The sequence below is a fragment of the Mauremys reevesii genome, linkage group 2, assembly GCF_016161935.1.
Source record: "Mauremys reevesii isolate NIE-2019 linkage group 2, ASM1616193v1, whole genome shotgun sequence".
Taxonomy (NCBI): Eukaryota; Metazoa; Chordata; order Testudines; family Geoemydidae; genus Mauremys; species Mauremys reevesii.
The window spans coordinates 67,530,037-67,542,301 of record NC_052624.1 but is presented as its reverse complement, the minus strand read 5'-3'; the positions used below and the strand labels follow the sequence as shown (position 1 = coordinate 67,542,301).

Sequence of the window (12,265 nt, the reverse complement as noted above, 5' to 3'; positions counted from 1 at the left end):
AACAGGTAAATCATCAAGTGATCCATCCCCTGTTGCCCATTCCCAGCTTCTGGCAAACAGAGGCAAGGGACACCATCCCTGCCCATCCAGGCTAATAGCCATTCATGGACAGTGCTGGATTAAGGTATAAGCTAACTAAGCTACAGTTTAGGGCCTAGCAATATGAGGGGCCTCTAAAAAAGAAAAAAAACTGACTCAATTTCAAATTTTATCAAATTCAGTTGATAAATAAAGGAGACATTGGAAAAAGAAGATTATCCCTAAATATAGACATTTTCGTTCAAATATGACAAAAAAATACACATCTGGCTACACAAATACCCTTACCCTACCCTTGCCCTTCACTAATTGTTAGGGCTGTCAAGCGATTAAAAACATTAATCGTGATTAATCACACGATAAAAAAATTAATTGCAATTAATCACGTGATTTAAAAAATTAATTGTGATGAATCGCACTGTTAAAGAATAATAGAATACCATTTGTTTAAATATTTTTGGGTGTTTTCTACATTTTCAAATATATTTCTTTCAATTACCACACAGAATACAAGGTGTACAATGCTCACTTTATATTATTATTTTTATTACAAATATTAGCACAGTAAAAAAACAGAAGAAATAGTATTTTTCAATTCACCTCATACAAGTACTGCAGTGCAATCTCTTTATCATGAAAGTTGAACTTACAAATGTAGAATTACGTACAAAAAATAACTGCACTCAAAAATAAAACAATATAAAACTTTAGAGCATACAAGTCCTCTCAGTCCTACTTCTTGTTCAGTGAATCGCTCAGACAAACAAGTTTACATTTGCAGGAGATGCTGCCCGCTTCTTGTTTACAATGTCACCTGAAAGTCACAACAGGGGTTTGCATGGCACTGTTGTAGCCGGTATTGCAAGATATTTACATGCCAGATGTGCTAAAGAGTCATATGTCCTTTCGTTCTTCAACCACTCTTCCAGAAGACATGAGTCCATGCTGATGATGGGTTCTGCTCAATAACGATTCAAAGCAGTGTGGACCAACGCATATTCATTTTAATCTGAGTCAGATGCCACCAGCAGAAAGTTGATTTTCTTTTTTGGCGGTTCAGTTCTTTAGTTTCCGCATTGGAGTGTTGCTCTTTTAAGGGTTCTGAAAGCATGCTCCACACCTCATCCCTCTCAGATTTTGGATGGCACTTCAGATTCTTATACCTTTGGTCGAGTGCAGTAGCTATCTTTAGAAATCTCACATTGGTACCTTCTTTGCATTTTGTCAAATCTGCTGTGAAAGTGGTCTTAAAACAATGTGCTGGGTCATCATCCGAGACTGCTATAACATGAAATATATGGCAGAATGCAGGTTAAACAGAGCAGGGGACATACAATTCTTCCCCAAGGAGTTCAGTCACAAATTTAATGAATGCATTTTTTTTAAATGAGCGTCATCAGCATGGAAGCATGTCCTCTGGAATGGTGGCCAAAGCATAAAGGGGCATGTGAATGTTTAGCATATCTGACATGTAAATGCCTTGCAATGCCAGCTACAAAAGTACCATGCAAAAGCCTGTTCTCAGTTCAGGTGACATTGTAAATAAGAAACGGGCAGCATTATGTCCCGTAAATGTAAACAAACTTCTTTGTCTTACTGATTGGATGGACAAGAAGTAGGACTGAGTGGACTTGTAGGTGTTAAAGTTTTGTTTAAAGTTTTGTTTTTTGAGTGCAATTATGTAACACAATAAATCTATATTTGTAGGTTGAACTTTCACGATAAAAAGATTGCACTTCAGTACTTGTATTAGGTGAATTGAAAGATATTGTTTCTTTGTTTATCATTTTTACAGTGCAAATATTTGTAATAAAAATAATATAAAGTGAGCACTGTACACTGTATTCTGTGTTGTAATTGAAATCAATATATTTGAAAATGGAGAAAAAATCCAAAATATTTAATAAATTTCAATTGGTATTCTATTGTTTAACAGAAATTATTAAAACTGCAATTAATCAAAAATATTTTTTTTAAATCGTGATTAATATTTTTTAATCGTGTGAATTAACTGCAATTAATCGACAGCCCTACTTATTACTCATTATTGACAGGTGGGAGGCCAGGGCTGAGTTAAGAACAATAATCACACTTCTAAAATTAGTATTTCTATGAGTAAGTCTGCTATCAGTCTCCTAAGACAGTGTTTTGTTGGCCAGATGCTACTGGTAAAATTCTGACCATGCCTTCATAATGTATATAAATAAATAATCTCACTGCCAACAAAATCAGGAAAAATGTGAGGTTGGAGACAGCAGTGTCATGAAGCTATCCTGCCAAGCTCATATTCATATGTTAGTGTGTTCTTTCTTCTTTTGATCTGTGCATATGTACAATTGTATATTTTAGTGCGCATGCCGCTTTCTACTTCATGCACTATCCGTGCTTCATGTGACTGAGTTTGCAGGTGATTGTCTTATGGATTTGGGTCAAGTGGATGTGGAGGAGGACAAATTTGTGTTGGCTTCCCTCCATCAGTTTTGGGAACCTACACAGTAAATATTAGAGAGTGTTGATGAAAGGATAAATAGAGGGTTTTGAGAGAAGTGAAGGAAGATATACCATATTTATCAAAATATTCTGAGTACATGGTGAGCAAGTTATTTCACACTATGTGCATATATAATTTATAGGCTATTAAAGCCTATAATATTCATTATATAGGCTAGTTTTTCTCACTTTCTCAATGCCTGTCTAGAGATTACCAGTCATTTTTCTGGTAAATTCTTTCACTTTTGCACATATAGCTTGTGTCACTCTGTGTGTCCGAGGTGTTTACTCAAGATTAATTAGTGGTCCTGGGGGAGACAGAGGATAGAGACGCAAAAGCAAAAAGAGATGCCTGCCTAGAAAAACGACTGGGATTTTCTGCTCGGTGGGTTTGGAGCACGCAAGATAAAATTTTATTATAGGTAGTATGCTATGTAAAAATTCTTATATCGACTTATAAATCATATGCATAATACATTGTATTTTATAGTATGGCAAAAGAAAAATGCCAACAATACATTGCTTCATAGTGAACATTAAATTGGAATAAACACATATATTTTATATATAATCTGGATAAACTTTGTATTTCCCTAACAAAAATTAATCAAATGTTTTTTCCTTTAGTCCTATGAAAAGGATAATTTTCCTTATTCATGGTGTAAAAATAATTATATATCCTCTCTTGTTTTCCTGTGAGGACATAGCACTAACTTTCACAGAAATATCCTGGTGAAAGAACACAGGTTTTTGTCATATATATATTAATAAAAATATTATTTGTTGTTGTATAGATATATACATCTCAATATTTATAATATAAAATTATTTGTTACTGGTTTCAATAAAAACTTTCTGCTACTAATTTTAGTACCAATATTGGATAATTCAGCATAACCTTCTATAAAAAACAAAACAAAGCAATTTATTGGAAAAATACAACCCACATACAATTTTCTGATGATTTTCTTATTACCTGTGTGTAATTCATATCATTTTAACCAATAGTTGAGCTTTAAGCTTGTGGATTACTCGCATCCTATATCCTCCATTGCCATCTTATATCCTCTAAGAGTCTCATTACGTATTCAGACAAGGAATTTCACAATTTAGATGCTACAGAGAAGAAAAATGTCCTGAGAACTCTTCTAGTAAATTGTATTATTTACTGTATTTTTTATTTTTGTATTTGTTATATTCTTGTATTCTTTACTTCTACTTTACTTACATATGGAATTAGTTCAAGAATTTGTCTAAAATGTATTTCTGTCATGATGTCATCATTACAGAGAGGGCGGCTGAAAATAAAATTATTCTGTTTTTACAACTTCACCTTTGTATATATGCAAATATAAAGCTTTTGTGTTTTTATATTCAATGTCCTTTCTGTGAAAATAATAAATTCATTTTTTATGGTATGGGGACTTCTTACACTTGACATAGCTTAGGGCCTCAGAATTTCATAATCTGGCCCTGTTCATGGACCTATCCTTCATGAATTTATCTAGTTCCTATTGGAACCCTGTTATAGTCTTGGCCTTCACAACATCCTCTGGCAAAAAGTTCCACAGGTTGACTGCATTTTGTGTGAAGAAATACTTCCTTTTGTTTGTTTTAAAGCTGCTGCCTATTAATTTTGTTGGGTGACTCCTAGTTCTTGTGTTAAGAGAAGGAGTAAATAACACTTCCTTATTTACTTTCTCCACACCAGTCATGATTTTATACACCTCTATCATATGCCGCTTAGTCATCCCTTTTTGAAGCTGAAAAGTCCCAGTCTTATTAATCTTTTCTCATATGAAAGCTGTTTCATACTCCTAGTCATGACCAGCTGGCAAAACCAGTTAAAGCAAATACTAGATAAAGGTATAACTGTTTAAAAATATAGGTCTTTTAGAAGTATACATTTACTGTGCCATAGGTTATCCGTTACAAGGTTTCTTCTGTAGTTATTAAATTAGTGTATAATTGTCATATAATTGCTCATTGCCCACCCCAGAAAGGATCAAGTCAGCAGAGGGGATATTATGGGTCTGTTCCTGCACCTCATATATAACTGTTTTGCCATATACATATGTTATTTCTCCTGACTGCAAGTAATTGAGAGCAATAGGAATACCAAGGGAAAGGGTACTGTAGTGCTTCTGAGCTAGCTGAAACCAACAAGAACCAAAAACAATCCCCAGACCCTGTTTTTGTGAGCTCTTCCAAAGCAAAGCAAATACACTCTGACTTCTAGGGCAAGTACCAGGCTCCCATTGTGCTGTCAGCCCTGGATTTCTGGCCAGAAAGAGGAGAGGTGACCCCATGCCACTGCTTCTGCTGGGAGTTCCCCTGCCACTGCTTTGCCAACTGAGGGTGTGGGCTGTTTCTGACCCCCACCCCCACCCCCCGCCCAGGTTGTGCTGTGCCTAGGGACCTGGTTGCCTTACTCTAGCTTTGCTCCTGCTCGGTTTCCACAGCAGACTCAACACTGGCACAAAGATGATACCTTTTACAGGGATGCAGTGTATGCTCTCACCCAAGCACTGGCCAGTGCAGTGAGGAGCCCGGCCTGTTGTTGCTGTTTAAAGGAGGTTAACTCTGCTTGGGTACTAACCTCATGCAGTCCTTATGTTCTCTCCCCATTTAACAATCTGGACCTTCATTCCCCCGACTCCCCTGCCCTTTCACACTTTTAAAAGAAACCTGATTGCAAATATTGTTTCAGACACACAATGTGTCTTTTGTACAGATAGTGGTTAATTTGCAGTGGCGACACTTGTGCATTATGAGAACCTTAACTTGTTTAATTTAGCTGACTCCATTAGGAATCAGGTTTATGTGAAGATAAACGGCAAGGTAGAGTGGAAACTGCAAATGCTGCTATTGAATCTGTAAACCAGCATTTTGGGGGATTTTCAAACATTCTATATTATCTTTTATATATTTATCAACTCCATCTGTTGTTTAAACCACACCCCATAAAATGCCAAATAGCAACAGCATTTACCAGGGAAACAGTACAAGGCATAATACTTCAATGAATACGTAAAGCTGAGCATGAAAAAACATTCAAATTGCAAAAGATAAGGCTCTAAATAGTTCTTTTCATTTCTTTTTAAATGCAGCCTCAACATTTTAATTAGTATCATTTACTGTGAATACAGTTTAGATTTGTTTTAACTTGTTCAAAACTTTCAAAAAAAAAAAAAAATAAACCCAGATTCTTATTTCTTTGGTATTATTCTATTCCACTGCAAATTGAGATATGCAACACCAAAATAGCTATTGAAGAAATGAGATTTGCTTTTAATCTGTTAAAATTAACAAGATGCCATATGAAGACTTCTATAAGCTTCTCATATTCATTACCAAAAAACAGAAAAAAGAAAAGTTAATTTGGCAACAGGAAGTCAATGATCAGCAAATAATGAACACAGTCTTGAATGGGTACAAAGCAACAAAACTCTGGAAGGGCCAATCCTAACTCAGAAAAATTCTTCAACTTCGACTTCAGTGGCAGTTTTCAGCCTACATATGCACTAAACACTCATGCCCAGTATAGGGATCTTTATTCTATGGCTATTTCAAAGTATGAGTTGAATGAAGTAGATGGGTAACAGACTCGTTTTCCTGTCATAGCACACACTTCAATCAAACTAATGTTGCTGCCTGGATGTGAGCCTGTGAGAGTGATTATGGAACTGTCTTTTCCACCATTGTATGCAGACACAAGGAAATGTGTTCTGAAAAATAAATAAATAATATAGCCACACCTAGCACCGCTCAGATTATTCAGCTCTCCCTCTGCTTACACTGGCCCCGGCCAGCTATCTCACAGCACTGTTTTGGGAGGAGAATCACAGTTTCCATGCCTTGGGCCGGAGGCTCAGATCTTTTCCTTCTCTTCTGATTCTACCTTCTTTATGGTCACAAGGCAGTCAGTTTCCATCTCTGTGGAGCACCCAACAAAAATCACACTCCTGCTGTTTATCTAAAATTAAACAAAAGTAACATTTAGTTGGTACAAGGGAAAACACACTAACCATGGGATAAAATCCAAACAGAGCTAGACTAAAGCATAACAGTGTGTAGCGATGTGCGCTCAAAGCTTACTTAGGCCTGGTCTACACTACGAGTTTAAACCGAATTTAGCAGCGTTATACCGATTTAACCCTGCACCCGTCCACACAATGAGGCCCTTTATATCAATATAAAGGGCTCTTTAAACCAGTTTCTGTACTCCTCCCCGACGAGAGGAGTAGCGCTGAAATCGGTATTGCCATGTCGGATTAGGGTTAGTGTGGCCGCAAATCGACGGTATTGAACTCCAGGAGCTATCCCACGGTGCACCATTGTGACCGCTCTGGAAAGCCATCTGAACTCGGATGCACTCACAAAAGGGATCCAAGCTTCTCTTTAGAATACTGCTTCTCACATTGAAAGACCAAGCCCCCAGACTCCTGTCTTACCATCCAAACATCCAACCTCCTCTTCGATGACTGAAGCTGCACAGCACAATACCAATCTTCTGCTTCGCCACTGAAACGCCAACCTCCTCTCCCTCAATGTCTCTATATCTGTACCACTTAGTCACCAGCAATATTCTTCAATCCTCTGCATCAATGCCAAAAAATGCATCTTCATTTTTCACCATACTCCAAAGAGCTGCTCACACAAATCCATTTGAGAGGCAAACAAACCCCAAAGCCCTACATGTGGCCTAATTTGACTGTTCCTGCTCAATATGTTTACAACAGTTGAATAGATGTAACCAAGATGCTTGACAGGCACCCAAATACTATGGGCAATATCGATAGATAGATGAGTTGCATATAAAGATGAGCACCACAAGGCTTCTGGATGAGGGAAAGGAGAAAACTGAATAAACTATAATAATGGCACAAAACCAGGGGACTTCGCTTCAACAAGGGGCTACATTTTTGTATGTTTCCATCACATTTTCCAAAGAGAAGAGAGACATATGAGAGTAGACTGTTCCACTGCATACCATCTATTCTTTGAACCCACTATATCATCTATACTGTAGTTGACGTATTGTGCATGATTCCCCATATATGCAGCCCCCGTCATGTCTAAAGAAAAGATTCTTTTCTACCTGGACTATCATAGCAGCGAAAGGCTGGTCTCCTCTCCCCCACTACCCTTTAATGTCCTGGCTGGACTATCATAGCAGCTGGAGGCTTCCTCCCCCTCATTTTACCTCACTAAAAAGTCTGTTTCTTATTCCTGCATTCTTTATTACTTCATCACACAAATGGGGAGACACTGCCACGGTAGCCCAGGAGAGTTGGGGGAGGAGGGAAGCAACGGGTGGGGTTGTTGCAGGGGCACCCCCTGTGAATGGCATGCAGCTCATCATTTCTGCGGGATCTCTGGGGCTCTGACACGGAGCGGCTGTGCTCTCTGGTTCTCTAGTACACTTGCCCCATATTCTAGGCTGGACCAACTATTTTTAGACAAAACATAGGAAGGGAATGACCCAGGGAGTCATTCCCATTTTTGCCTATGTGCCCCCGGCCGACCTCAGTGAGGCCAGCCAGGAGCACCCATGATAGCAGCAGATGGTACAGAACGACTGATAACCATCATCTCATCACCAATTTACAATGGCAGACAGTGTAATATGACTGGTAACCGTCTCTGCTATCTTGCAAAGGCAAATGAATGCTGCTGTGTAGCAGTGCAGGATGCTGCTGACAGACGCAGTACAGTACACACATGGTGACAGTGACAAAAGGCAAAACAGGCTCCATGATTGCCATGCTATGGCGTCTGCCAGGGCAATCCAGGGAAAAATGGTGCGAAATGATTGTCTGCCGTTGCTTTCCTGGAGGAAGGATTGAGTGACGACATTTACCCAGAATCACCTGCGACACTGTTTTTGCATTGGGATCTCAACCCAGAATTCCAATGGGTGGGGGAGACTGCGGGAACTATGGGATAGCTACGGGATAGCTACCCACAGTGCAACACTCCGGAAATTGACACTAGCCTTGGTACATGGACGCACACCGCCGAATTAATGTGCTTAGTGTGTCCGCGTGCACTCGACTTTATACAATCTGTTTTACAAAACCGGTTTATGTAAAATCGGAATAATCCCATAGTGTAGACATACCCTTAGTCAGGGGCTGCTCTAGCTATAGGCAAACTAAGCAGCTGCCTGAGGTGGCAGTTTGGCCAGGCCAAACTTGAGTGGTGCTGCAACCTGGAGCTTGTGCCCTCCTCACTTCTGTCCACGAACCCTCAGAAGGCTCTCCACACCCCTCCTCCCCCAGAAAGTCTGATATATTCCCCCTGCTTGAGAACCTCTGATGTAGTGGGTAGGTGGAGGGCACTGCTCTGAAGTTTTGCCTAAGGCAGCAAATTGTGTTGAGCACCTTCTGAGCTTAGTTATAGAGACTACTGATTAAGCAGGATGGCAGGCCTGTCTCAGCCAGCTGCTGCCAGGTCTGTCTCTTAAGATGTTCCAGCAGCTTCATACCCCCACCCTTCTTTCATGCTCCCCTGTGACTTTTGTTTTAAAGTCTCCAGAACTAGTCCTGTAAATTCAACTTGCCTGAGTCAGGCAATGGACCCTGGTGTAACAGAGATCAGAATCTGACTCTTGGTGTGTCTGAGCACACGTTCTCCTTGGTGCAGTTTCTAGAAGCATGTTCAGGAACACTGCACCCTAGTGACAAATCCAGTGCTAGTCTCTTTGTGCTGCTCCAGCGGCTGCCTCAAAGGCCTGGCCCAAAACTCACTCACTAACTCAGCAAGCATTCTTCCATTGATTTCAATGGGATTTAGATCAGGCCTCAACTGAGCAATTGAGGACTCCCTGCTACTATGTCCCCTTTCCCAGTTCCCCCAGCAAAGGTGAGCCCTACACATCAGGAGAGGGAGGCGACATGGCACTTCAGCAAACCCGGCTGTGGAGGAGGGGGTACTGAAGCTCAGCGAAATGTAGGGCAGCTTTAGAGATTAGAGGTGAAGAGCAAAGATAACTTAACTGCCCCATGTCTTCTGCAATCCTCAGCTACACAGAGCAGAGCTCCGGCATGGCTCAGGACTTGGATCTAAGAACAGTTGCCCACTTGAATACAGTTAGAAAAATGAAGGTTAAGAGAAAATATGAATAAACCTTGTGTGCCAATATACCTGGTTGAAAGCACATCAGACAGCAAGACATTATATTGATGATGGTCTATAGGGTCCCTCACCTATAGATCATTAGTTCAAGTTCCACCCAGGTTAGTAGCTCTAAGTGACTGACGGTTGTTACCACCTAACTGTTCAATTCCAAGTAGACATCCACACTACAAAATTTCACTGCCACATACACTGTTGTTGGCAGTCTCAGAAAAAGAGGCTAAGCACTGAATGGACCCAGAGAATTACTCCCCTAAGGATCTGAAATGGAGGGGCAGCATGGGAAGCTTGTACTGCTACTGCCAAGACTGTACCCATTTTTGTACTTCAAAAAGTCCAGGACTTCAGCATCCAGGACTCTCAAGCCAACACCTTCAATGAGAACACATGCAAACCAGACAAGCTGCAAGAACCAAGATGTATGTATATTTCCATCTCAACGGAATTCCTATCAACTTTACTATTAGTTAGTGTACAGATTCACTGAGGGAAAATTATATCCCTAAGTATTTATTATGTCTTGGTAAAATTACTTATAAAACCTAATTCATAGTGAAAATCTGTTAGAACACTCTTGCTCCCAAATTCATTGTCGCTATTTATACTGTTATTGTAAATCTTTCTGATGCCCTGAATGCTTGGCTCCCAAGAACGTTTTTTATAACGAGGGTGCGGCAGGCAAAACTTTTCTCCCTCCTAATTCATTACTAAATTGTATTTGCAAGTTCAAATGCCAAGGCGATGAAATCATAATAGTATTCATTGGAATTTGTTTGATTATTTTGGTAGTGTTGCAGAGAAGGTATCTATAAAATGGCATGAAAAGCAAAGCAACAGAACTGTTTTAGGGGTTTTCCTAAAATTATCTGCTTCACGCATCACTTTTACTGTATGACTATCCTGAAAGATTTATGCTCTGTGTGTTGAGGGCCAGGTTTCAAATGTCTTCACAGAATTAAAAAATATATATATTTAAACATAACTTTAAAAATGTGTGTTGGACCTTTGTGCCTTTCAAAGAGGTCAAGTTCAAGACATTTATAAAAAGACTATGCCCAGAGAGACTGCATGGGAAAGCCTATTAATATTGCTGCTTTCGCTTTACCTCCCCTTTGATTATAAAACAAGGTTATGGGTGGTGGAAGCTGCAATGGAAGGAAGATCCTGATTGGGCTAGGATACCTTAGCCTAGCAAAAAAATAAAGAAAACCCATAGTTTGGGGTAAAAAGCAAGATGCAATTTAAGTTTTAATTATGAAAGCCTTGCAAAAAAATTTATTTTTAAAAAAAAATACAAACTGAGGAGGGGACTAAAACATAAAAAGAAATAGTGTTTTTATTCTGCTATTTCTAATATTTTCATCTAGATTTATTCATAATATAACAGATTTAGGAGAATCATAAATGTTTATTGGACAGGATCAATATTTAGCATAAGAGATAATAAGAACCAAGTTTTGCCTTCAGTCATAACCTGTGCAATATGCCAGGGCCTTGTTTCAAAATCTTAGTTTCATGAGGAGTAAATCCAGTCCTCTTTTTCCCTGCTGTGAAGGACCCTCTTCAGCAGAACCCGTGGAGTTTGCTGCTCTGCAGATGGAGGTGACAAATGCAGGAGTGGCAGCAGGGGGAGGGAGGACATACATTGGGTGCACATTCACTTCTTTACCACATATTATGGAATATGTGGCTTAAAATGCATAATGCTACTTTCAATACAGCCTAAGCACCAATTTCTTCTCAGTTACACTAATGTAAAACAGAACAAGTTCTATGGCCTGATTTTCATTCACACTCAGGCCCCTTTACATCACTCTGGCAATGTAAAGGGGCCTTTGTATACACAGGAATCACAGCCATTGACTTCAGTAGAATTATCCCATATTTACATCAGCATGAATAAGAGCAGAATTTGCGTTCTGAGTGTCTTCATCAGAAATCTGTCTTATGGATGTCTTCTGTGGTTTTTTTAAAATTATATTCAAGAGAGGAATGTGGAAATTCAGATAAAACTATAATTTATCTCCTTTGAGCCAGATGCAGTCAACATAGGCCACATTTGGATTTAGGGCTGAGTAACTTTTTAGTTGGCTAAATATTTAATGAAAATTGGCATTACTTGAAGATGTCTGAAGCCGCTTTCTGGCTTGCAAGCAAAAGGTTATTAAAGTAAGGTCATTTACTTGCCCTAGACTCTGCCCCCACCGCTCAGCGTTGCTTTCCCAGTGTCATAACTAACTCGTTGTCACAAGGATGTGTGAAACTATGTGGAAATGCAAATGCTGATGAGTCATTAATTATATTTAAATAATTAAGACATTTATATCTTGGGCCTACGCAGAACTTTGCCTACTAGCCCCTTATCATGTGGCATCTTTTTGTGTCCTCTTTTTGAGAGACATTTCTCTGTGGTTATTAATGAATTGTTGCAAGATATATGTACATACAAACCTGGAATCTTCTATGTAACATCAAGAAAAAGAGGCCAGGCCATTTGTTCATGTCAAATTACATCTCCCAGGCTGTAACACCTTATTGGCCTCTGAAGATATTGAGGTGACCCCTGAGGCAGAGTAAGGGCACACTGATCCCTGCA

The 12,265-nt window shown here is 39.3% G+C and overlaps 1 long non-coding RNA gene across 1 annotated transcript in view; it reads right to left on the bottom strand.

Moving 5' to 3' along the window:
- Positions 1–5,700: 5,700 nt before the first annotated feature.
- Positions 5,701–12,265, bottom strand: part of LOC120399213 — a 39,397-nt gene continuing 32,832 nt past the window's right edge. Inside the window, exon 6 of the long non-coding RNA XR_005595031.1 lies at positions 5,701–6,505. This is a non-coding gene — a long non-coding RNA (uncharacterized LOC120399213). The remainder of the gene's footprint in view (positions 6,506–12,265) is intronic.